Raw genomic sequence first — 12118 nt, 5'->3', positions numbered from 1 at the left:
GGAGCCATCCTGCCCCTGTATATATAGTATATAGGGGGATATACACAGTATATAGGGATGGGGCCTATCACTAATGGTAGGACCCATCCTGCCCCTGTATATATAGTATATAGGGGGATATACACAGTATATAGGGATGGGGCCTATCACTAATGGTAGGAGCCATCCTGCCCCTGTATATATAGTATATAGGGGGGATATACACAGTATATAGGGATCGGGCCTATCACTAATGGTAGGAGCCATCCTGCCCCTGTATATATAGTATATAGGGGGATATACACAGTATATAGGGATCGGGCCTATCACTAATGGTAGGACCCATCCTGCCCCTGTATATATAGTATATAGGGGGGATATACACAGTATATAGGGATCGGGCCTATCACTAATGGTAGGACCCAGCCTGCCCCTGTATATATAGTATATAGGGGGATATACACAGTATATAGGGATCGGGCCTATCACTAATGGTAGGAGCCATCCTGCCCCTGTATATATAGTATATAGGGAGGATATACACAGTATATAGGGATCAGGCCTATCACTAATGGTAGGAGCCATCCTGCCCCTGTATATATAGTATATAGGGGGGATATACACAGTATATAGGGATCGGGCCTATCACTAATGGTAGGACCCATCCTGCCCCTGTATATATAGTATATAGGGGGGATATACACAGTATATAGTGATCGGGCCTATCACTAATGGTAGGAGCCATCCTGCCCCTGTATATATAGTATATAGGGGGATATACACAGTATATAGGGATCGGGCCTATCACTAATGGTAGGAGCCATCCTGCCCCTGTATATATAGTATATAGGGGGATATACACAGTATATAGGGATCGGGCCTATCACTAATGGTAGGAGCCATCCTGCCCCTGTATATATAGTATATAGGGAGGATATACACAGTATATAGGGATCAGGCCTATCACTAATGGTAGGAGCCATCCTGCCCCTGTATATATAGTATATAGGGGGATATACACAGTATATAGGGATCAGGCCTATCACTAATGGTAGGAGCCATCCTGCCCCTGTATATATAGTATATAGGGGGGATATACACAGTATATAGGGATCGGGCCTATCACTAATGGTAGGAGCCATCCTGCCCCTGTATATATAGTATATAGGGAGGATATACACAGTATATAGGGATCGGGCCTATCACTAATGGTAAGAGCCATCCTGCCCCTGTATATATAGTATATAGGGGGATATACACAGTATATAGGGATCGGGCCTATCACTAATGGTAGGACCCATCCTGCCCCTGTATATATAGTATATAGGGGGGATATACACAGTATATAGGGATCGGGCCTATCACTAATGGTAGGACCCATCCTGCCCCTGTATATATAGTATATAGGGAGGATATACACAGTATATAGGGATCGGGCCTATCACTAATGGTAGGAGCCATCCTGCCCCTGTATATATAGTATATAGGGAGGATATACACAGTATATAGGGATCAGGCCTATCACTAATGGTAGGACCCATCCTGCCCCTGTATATATAGTATATAGGGAGGATATACACAGTATATAGGGATCGGGCCTATCACTAATGGTAGGAGCCATCCTGCCCCTGTATATATAGTATATAGGGAGGATATACACAGTATATAGGGATCGGGCCTATCACTAATGGTAGGAGCCATCCTGCCCCTGTATATATAGTATATAGGGAGGATATACACAGTATATAGGGATCGGGCCTATCACTAATGGTAGGAGCCATCCTGCCCCTGTATATATAGTATATAGGGGGATATACACAGTATATAGGGATCGGGCCTATCACTAATGGTAGGAGCCATCCTGCCCCTGTATATATAGTATATAGGGTGGATATACACAGTATATAGGGATCAGGCCTATCACTAATGGTAGGAGCCATCCTGCCCCTGTATATATAGTATATAGGGAGGATATACACAGTATATAGGGATCAGGCCTATCACTAATGGTAGGAGCCATCCTTCCCCTGTATATATAGTATATAGGGAGGATATACACAGTATATAGGGATCGGGCCTATCACTAATGGTAGGAGCCATCCTTCCCCTGTATATATAGTATATAGGGGGATATACACAGTATATAGGGATCGGGCCTATCACTAATGGTAGGAGCCATCCTGCCCCTGTATATATAGTATATAGGGGGATATACACAGTATATAGGGATCAGGCCTGTCACTAATGGTAGGAGCCATCCTGCCCCTGTATATATAGTATATAGGGGGATATACACAGTATATAGGGATCGGGCCTATCACTAATGGTAGGAGCCATCCTGCCCCTGTATATATAGTATATAGGGGGATATACACAGTATATAGGGATCAGGCCTGTCACTAATGGTAGGAGCCATCCTGCCCCTGTATATATAGTATATAGGGGGATATACACAGTATATAGGGATCGGGCTTATCACTAATGGTAGGAGCCATCCTGCCCCTGTATATATAGTATATAGGGGGATATACACAGTATATAGGGATCGGGCTTATCACTAATGGTAGGAGCCATCCTGCCCCTGTATATATAGTATATAGGGTGGATATACACAGTATATAGGGATCGGGCCTATCACTAATGGTAGGAGCCATCCTGCCCCTGTATATATAGTATATAGGGGGATATACACAGTATATAGGGATCAGGCCTGTCACTAATGGTAGGAGCCATCCTGCCCCTGTATATACAGTATATAGGGGGATATACACAGTATATAGGGATCAGGCCTGTCACTAATGGTAGGAGCCATCCTGCCCCTGTATATACAGTATATAGGGGGATATACACAGTATATAGGGATCGGGCCTGTCACTAATGGTAGGAGCCATCCTGCCCCTGTATATATAGTATATAGGGGGGATATACACAGTATATAGGGATCGGGCCTATCAATAATGGTAGGAGCCATCCTGCCCCTGTATATATAGCATATAGGGGGGATATACACAGTATATAGGGATCAGGCCTATCACTAATGGTAGGAGCCATCCTGCCCCTGTATATATAGTATATAGGGGGATATACACAGTATATAGGGATCGGGCCTATCACTAATGGTAGGAGCCATCCTTCCCCTGTATATATAGTATATAGGGGGGATATACACAGTATATAGGTATCGGGCCTATCACTAATGGTAGGAGCCATCCTGCCCCTGCATATATAGTATATAGGGAGGATATACACAGTGTATAGGGATCGGGCCTATCACTAATGGTAGGAGCCATCCTGCCCCTGTATATATAGTATATAGGGGGATATACACAGTATATAGGGATCGGGCCTATCACTAATGGTAGGAGCCATCCTGCCCCTGTATATATAGTATATAGGGGGATATACACAGTATATAGGGATCGGGCCTATCACTAATGGTAGGAGCCATCCCGCCCCTTTATATATAGTATATAGGGGGGATATACACAGTATATAGTGATCGGGCCTATCACTAATGGTAGGAGCCATCCTGCCCCTGTATATATAGTATATAGGGGGGATATACACAGTATATAGGGATCGGGCCTTTCACTAATGGTAGGAGCCATCCTGCCCCTGTATATATAGTATATAGGGGGGATATACACAGTATATAGGGATCGGGCCTATCACTAATGGTAGGAGCCATCCTGCCCCTGTATATATAGTATATAGGGGGATATACACAGTATATAGGGATCGGGCCTATTACTAATGGTAGGAGCCATCCTGCCCCTGTATATATAGTATATAGGGGGATATACACAGTATATAGGGATCGGGCCTATCACTAATGGTAGGAGCCATCCTGCCCCTGTATATATAGTATATAGGGGGGATATACACAGTATATAGGGATCGGGCCTATCACTAATGGTAGGAGCCACCCTGCCCCTGTATATATAGTATATAGGGGGGATATACACAGTATATAGGGATCGGGCCTATCACTAATGGTAGGAGCCATCCTGACCCTGTATATATATTATATAGGGAGGATATACACAGTATATAGGGATCGGGCCTATCACTAATGGTAGGAGCCATCCTGCCCCTGTATATATAGTATATAGGGAGGATATACACAGTATATAGGGATCAGGCCTATCACTAATGGTAGGAGCCATCCTGCCCCTGTATATATAGTATATAGGGAGGATATACACAGTATATAGGGATCGGGCCTATCACTAATGGTAGGAGCCATCCTGCCCCTGTATATATAGTATATAGGGAGGATATACACAGTATATAGGGATCGGGCCTATCACTAATGGTAGGAGCCATCCTGCCCCTGTATATATAGTATATAGGAAGGATATACACAGTATATAGGGATCGGGCCTATCACTAATGGTAGGAGCCATCCTGCCCCTGTATATATAGTATATAGGGAGGATATACACAGTATATAGGGATCAGGCCTATCACTAATGGTAGGAGCCATCCTGCCCCTGTATATATAGTATATAGGGAGGATATACACAGTATATAGGGATCGGGCCTATCACTAATGGTAGGAGCCATCCTGCCACTGTATATATAGTATATAGGGAGGATATACACAGTATATAGGGATCGGGCCTATCACTAATGGTAGGAGCCATCCTGCCCCTGTATATATAGTATATAGTGAGGATATACACAGTATATAGGGATCGGGCCTATCACTAATGGTAGGAGCCATCCTGCCCCTGTATATATAGTATATAGGGAGGATATACACAGTATATAGGGATCGGGCCTATCACTAATGGTAGGAGCCATCCTGCCCCTGTATATATAGTATATAGGGAGGATATACACAGTATATAGGGATCGGGCCTATCACTAATGGTAGGAGCCATCCTGCCCCTGTATATGTAGTATATAGGGGGGATATACACAGTATATAGGGATCGGGCCTATCACTAATGGTAGGAGCCATCCTGCCCCTGTATATGTAGTATATAGGGGGATATACACAGTATATAGGGATCGGGCCTATCACTAATGGTAGGAGCCATCCTGCCCCTGTATATATAGTATATAGTGAGGATATACACAGTATATAGGGATCGGGCCTATCACTAAAGGTAGGAGCCATCCTGCCCCTGTATATATAGTATATAGGGGGATATACACAGTATATAGCGATCAGGCCTATCACTAATGGTAGGAGCCATCCTGCCCCTGTATATATAGTATATAGGGGGGATATACACAGTATATAGGGATAGGACCTATCACTAATGGTAGGAGCCATCCTGCCCCTGTATATATAGTATATAGGGGGATATACACAGTATATAGGGATCAGGCCTATCACTAATGGTAGGAGCCATCCTGCCCCTGTATATATAGTATATAGGGGGGATATACACAGTATATAACGTTCAGGCCTATCACGAATGGTAGGAGCCATCCTGCCCCTGTATATATAGTGAGGATATACACAGTATATAGGGATCGTGCCTATCACTAATTGTAGGAGCCATCCTGCCCCTGTATATATAGTATATAGGGAGGATATACACAGTATATAGGGATCAGGCCTATCACTAATGGTAGGAGCCATCCTGCCCCTGTATATATAGTATATAGGGAGGATATACACAGTATATAGGGATCGGGCCTATCACTAATGGTAGGAGCCATCCTGCCCCTGTATATATAGTATATAGGGAGGCTATACACAGTATACAGGGATCAGGCCTATCACTAATGGTAGGAGCCATCCTGCCCCTGTATATATAGTATATAGGGAGGATATACACAGTATATAGTGATCGGGCCTATCACTAATAGTAGGAGCCATCCTGCCCCTGTATATATAGTATATAGGGGGATATACACAGTATATAGGGATCAGGCCTATCACTAATGGTAGGAGCCATCCTGCCCCTGTATATATAGTATATAGGGGGATATACACAGTATATAGGGATCGGGCCTATCACTAATGGTAGGAGCCATCCTGCCCCTGTATATATAGTATATAGGGAGGATATACACAGTATATAGGGATCGGGCCTCTCACTAATGGTAGGAGCCATCCTGCCCCTGTATATATAGTATATAGGGAGGATATACACAGTATATAGGGATCGGGCCTATCACTAATGGTAGGAGCCATCCTGCCCCTGTATATATAGTATATAGGGGGGATATACACAGGATATAGGGATCAGGCTTATCACTAATGGTAGGAGCCATCCTGCCCCTGTATATATAGTATATAGGGGGATATACACAGTATACAGGGATCAGGCCTATCACTAATGGTAGGAGCCATCCTGCCCCTGTATATATAGTGAGGATATACACAGTATATAGGGATCAGGCCTATCACTAATGGTAGGAGCCAGCCAGCCCCTGCATATATAGTATATAGGGGGGATATACACAGTATATAGTGATCGGGCCTATCACTAATGGTAGAAGCCATCCTGCCCCGTATATATAGTATATGGGGGGGTATACACAGTATATAGTGATCGGCCTATCACTAATGGTAGGAGCCATCCTGCCCCTGTATATATAGTATATAGGGGGGGATATACACAGTATATAGTGATCAGGCCTATCACTATTGGTAGGAGCCATCCTTCCCCTGTATATATAGTATATAGAGGGGATATACACAGTATATAGGGATCGGGCCTATCACTAATGGTAGGAGCCATCCTTCCCCTGTATCTATAGTATATAGGGGGGGATATACACAGTATATAGGGATCGGGCCTATCACTAATGGTAGGAGCCATCCTGCCCCTGTATATATAGTATATAGGGGGGGATATACACAGTATATAGTGATCAGGCCTATCACTAATGGTAGGAGCCATCCTTCCCCTGTATATATAGTATATAGGGGGGATATATACAGTATATAGGGATCGGGACTATCACTAATGGTAGGAGCCATCCTTCCCCTGTATATATAGTATATGGGGGGATATACACAGTATATAGGGATCGGGCCTATCACTAATGGTAGGAGCCATCCTGCCCCTGTATATACAGTATATAGGGGGGATATACACAGTATATAGGGATCAGTTCTATCACTAATGGTAGGAGCCATCCTGCCCCGTATATATAGTATATAGGGGGGTATACACTGTATATAGTGATCGGGCCTATCACTAATGGAAGGAGCCATCCTGCCCCGTATATATAGTATATAGGGGGATATACACAGTATATAGTGATCGGGCCTATCACTAATGGTAGGAGCCATCCTTCCCCTGTATATATAGTATATAGGGAGGGATATACACAGTATATAGGGATCAGGCCTATCACTAATGGTAGGAGCCATCCTGCCCCGTATATATATAATATAGGGGGATATACACAGTATATAGGGATCGGGCCTATCACTAATGGTAGGAGCCATCCTGCCCCTGTATATATAGTATATAGGGAGGATATACACAGTATATAGGGATCGGGCCTATCACTAATGGTAGGAGCCATCCTGCCCCTGTATATATAGTATATAGGGAGGATATACACAGTATATAGGGATCGGGCCTATCACTAATGGTAGGAGCCATCCTGCCCCTGTATATATAGTATATAGGGGGGATATACACAGTATATAGGGATCGGGCCTATCACTAATGGTAGGAGCCATCCTGCCCCTGTATATATAGTATATAGTGGGATATACACAGTATATAGGGATCGGGCCTATCACTAATGGTAGGAGCCATCCTGCCCCTGTATATATAGTATATAGGGAGGATATACACAGTATATAGGGATCGGGCCTATCACTAATGGTAGGAGCCATCCTGCCCCTGTATATATAGTATATAGGGAGGATATACACAGTATATAGGGATCGTGCCTATCACTAATTGTAGGAGCCATCCTGCCCCTGTATATATAGTATATAGGGAGGATATACACAGTATATAGGGATCAGGCCTATCACTAATGGTAGGAGCCATCCTGCCCCTGTATATATAGTATATAGGGAGGATATACACAGTATATAGGGATCGGGCCTATCACTAATGGTAGGAGCCATCCTGCCCGTGTATATATAGTATATAGGGAGGATATACACAGTATACAGGGATCAGGCCTATCACTAATGGTAGGAGCCATCCTGCCCCTGTATATATAGTATATAGGGAGGATATACACAGTATATAGTGATCGGGCCTATCACTAATGGTAGGAGCCATCCTGCCCCTGTATATATAGTATATAGGGGGATATACACAGTATATAGGGATCAGGCCTATCACTAATGGTAGGAGCCATCCTGCCCCTGTATATATAGTATATAGGGGGATATACACAGTATATAGGGATCGGACCTATCACTAATGGTAGGAGCCATCCTGCCCCTGTATATATAGTATATAGGGAGGATATACACAGTATATAGGGATCGGGCCTATCACTAATGGTAGGAGCCATCCTGCCCCTGTATATATAGTATATAGGGAGGATATACACAGTATATAGGGATCGGGCCTATCACTAATGGTAGGAGCCATCCTGCCCCTGTATATATAGTATATAGGGGGGATATACACAGGATATAGGGATCAGGCTTATCACAAATGGTAGGAGCCATCCTTCCCTTGTATATATAGTATATAGGGGGATATACACAGTATACAGGGATCAGGCCTATCACTAATGGTAGGAGCCATCCTGCCCCTGCATATATAGTATATAGGGGGATATACACAGTATATAGGGATCAGGCCTATCACTAATGGTAGGAGCCATCCTGTCCCTGTATATATAGTATATAGGGGGGGATATACACAGTATATAGTGATCAGGCCTATCACTATTGGTAGGAGCCATCCTTCCCCTGTATATATAGTATATAGGGGGGATATACACAGTATATAGGGATCGGGCCTATCACTAATGGTAGGAGCCATCCTGCCCCTGTATCTATAGTATATAGGGGGGGATATACACAGTATATAGGGATCGGGCCTATCACTAATGGTAGGAGCCATCCTGCCCCTGTATATATAGTATATAGGGGGGGATATACACAGTATATAGTGATCAGGCCTATCACTAATGGTAGGAGCCATCCTTCCCCTGTATATATAGTATATAGGGGGGATATACACAGTATATAGGGATCGGGCCTATCACTAATTGTAGGAGCCATCCTTCCCCTGTATATATAGTATATGGGGGGATATACACAGTATATAGGGATCGGGCCTATCACTAATGGTAGGAGCCATCCTGCCCCTGTATATACAGTATATAGGGGGGATATACACAGTATATAGGGATCAGTTCTATCACTAATGGTAGGAGCCATCCTGCCCCGTATATATAGTATATAGGGGGGATATACACAGTATATAGTGATCGGCCTATCACTAATGGTAGGAGCCATCCTGCCCCGTATATATAGTATATAGGGGGATATACACAGTATATAGTGATCGGGCCTATCACTAATGGTAGGAGCCATCCTGCCCCTGTATATATAGTATATAGGGGCGAATATACACAGTATATAGGGATCAGGCCTATCACTAATGGTAGGAGCCATCCTTCCCCTGTATATATAGTATATAGGGAGGGATATACACAGTATATAGGGATCAGGCCTATCACTAATGGTAGGAGCCATCCTGCCCCGTATATATATAATATAGGGGGATATACACAGTATATAGTGATCGGGCCTATCACTAATGGTAGGAGCCATCCTGCCCCTGTATATATAGTATATAGGGGGATATACACAGTATATAGGGATCAGGCCTATCACTAATGGTAGGAGCCATCCTTCCCCTGTATAAATAGTATATAGGGGGATATACACAGTATATAGGGATCGGGCCTATCACTAATGGTAGGAGCCATCTTGTCCCTGTACATATAGTATATAGGGAGGGACATACACGGTATACAGGGATCAGGTCTATCACTAATGGTAGGAGCCATCCTGCCCCTATATATATAGTATATAGGGGGGATATACACAGTATATAGGGATCGGGCCTATCACTAATGGTAGGAGCCATCCTGACCCTGTATATATAGTATATAGGGGGGATATCACAGTATATAGGGATCGGGCCTATCACTAATAGTAGGAGCCATCCTGCCCCTGTATATATAGTATATAGGGGGGATATACACAGTATATAGGGATCGGGCCTATCACTAATGGTAGGAGCCATCCTGCCCCTGTATATATAGTATATAGGGGGATATACACAGTATATAGGGATCAGGCCTATCACTAATGGTAGGAGCCATCCTTCCCCTGTATAAATAGTATATAGGGGGATATACACAGTATATAGGGATCGGGCCTATCACTAATGGTAGGAGCCATCTTGTCCCTGTACATATAGTATATAGGGAGGGACATACACGGTATACAGGGATCAGGTCTATCACTAATGGTAGGAGCCATCCTTCCCCTGTATATATAGTATATAGGGGGATATACACAGTATATAGGGATCTGGCCTATCACTAATGGTAGGAGCCATCCTGCCCCTGTATATATAGTATATAGGGGGGATATCACAGTATATAGGGATCGGGCCTATCACTAATAGTAGGAGCCATCCTGCCCCTGTATATATAGTATATAGGGGGGATATACACAGTATATAGGGATCCGGCCTATCACTAATGGTAGGAGCCATCCTGCCCCTGTATATATAGTATATAGGGGGGATATACACAGTATATAGGGATCGGGCCTATCACTAGTGGTAGGAGCCATCCTGCCCCTGTATAGTATATAGGTGGATATGCACAGTATATAGGGATCAGGCCTATCACTAATGGTAGGAGCCATCCTGCCCCTGTCTATATAGTATATAGGGGGGATAAACACAGTATATAGGGATTGGGCTTATCACTAATGGTAGGAGCCAGCCTGCCCCTGTATATATAGTATATAGGGGGATATACACAGTATATAGGGATCGGGCCTATCACTAATGGTAGGAGCCATCCTGCCCCTGTATATATAGTATATAGGGGGGATATACACAGTATATAGGGATCAGGCCTATCACTAATGGTAGGAGCCATCCTGCCCCTGTATATATAGTATATAGGGGGATATACACAGTATATAGGGATCAGGCCTATCACTAATGGTAGGAGCCATCCTGCCCCTGTATATATAGTATATAGGGGGGATATACACAGTATATAGGGATCAGGCCTATCACTAATGGTAGGAGCCATCCTTCCCCTGTATATATAGTATATAGGGGGATATACACAGTATATAGGGATCAGGCCTATCACTAATGGTAGGAGCCAACCTGCTCCTGTATACATAGTATATAGGGGGATATACACAGTATATATGGATCAGGCCTATCACTAATGGTAGGAGCCAGCCTGCCCCTGTATATATAGTATATAGGGGGATATACACAGTATATAGGGATCGGGCCTATCACTAATTGTAGGAGCCAGCCTGCCCCTGTATATATAGTATATAGGGGGATATACACAGTATATAGGGATTGGGCCCATCACTAATGGTAGGAGTCAGCCTGCCACTGTATATATATAGTATATAGGGGGATATACACTGTATATAGGGATCGGGCCTATCACTAATGGTAGGAGCCAGCCTTCCCCTGTATATATAGTATATAGGGGCGATATACACAGTATATAGGGATCAGGCCTATCACTAACGGTAGGAGCCAACCTGCCCCTGAATATATAGTATATAGGGGGGATATACACAGTATATAGGGATCAGGCCTATCACTATTGGTAGGAGCCATCCTTCCCCTGTATATATAGTGGGGATATACACAGTATATAGGGATCAGGCCTATCACTAATGGTAGGAGCCATCCTGCCCCTGTATATATAGTATATAGGGAGGATATACACAGTATATAGGGATCAGGCCTATCACTAATGGTAGGAGCCAGCCTTCCCCTGTATATATAGTATATAGTGGGGATATACACAGTATATAGGGATCGGGCCTAGCACTAATGGTAGAAGCCAGCCTGCCCCTGTATATATAGTATATAGGGGGATATACACAGTATATAGGGATCAGGCCTATCACTAATGGTAGGAGCCATCCCGTGTGTGTATATTATATATCACGCTT

This window comes from Dendrobates tinctorius, unplaced genomic scaffold, assembly GCF_039654945.1.
Source record: "Dendrobates tinctorius isolate UK_male_01 unplaced genomic scaffold, ASM3965494v1 ptg000257l, whole genome shotgun sequence".
NCBI lineage: Eukaryota > Metazoa > Chordata > Amphibia > Anura > Dendrobatidae > Dendrobates > Dendrobates tinctorius.
The sequence above is the reverse complement of the archived record's forward strand: the minus strand, read 5'-3'. Positions refer to the sequence as shown.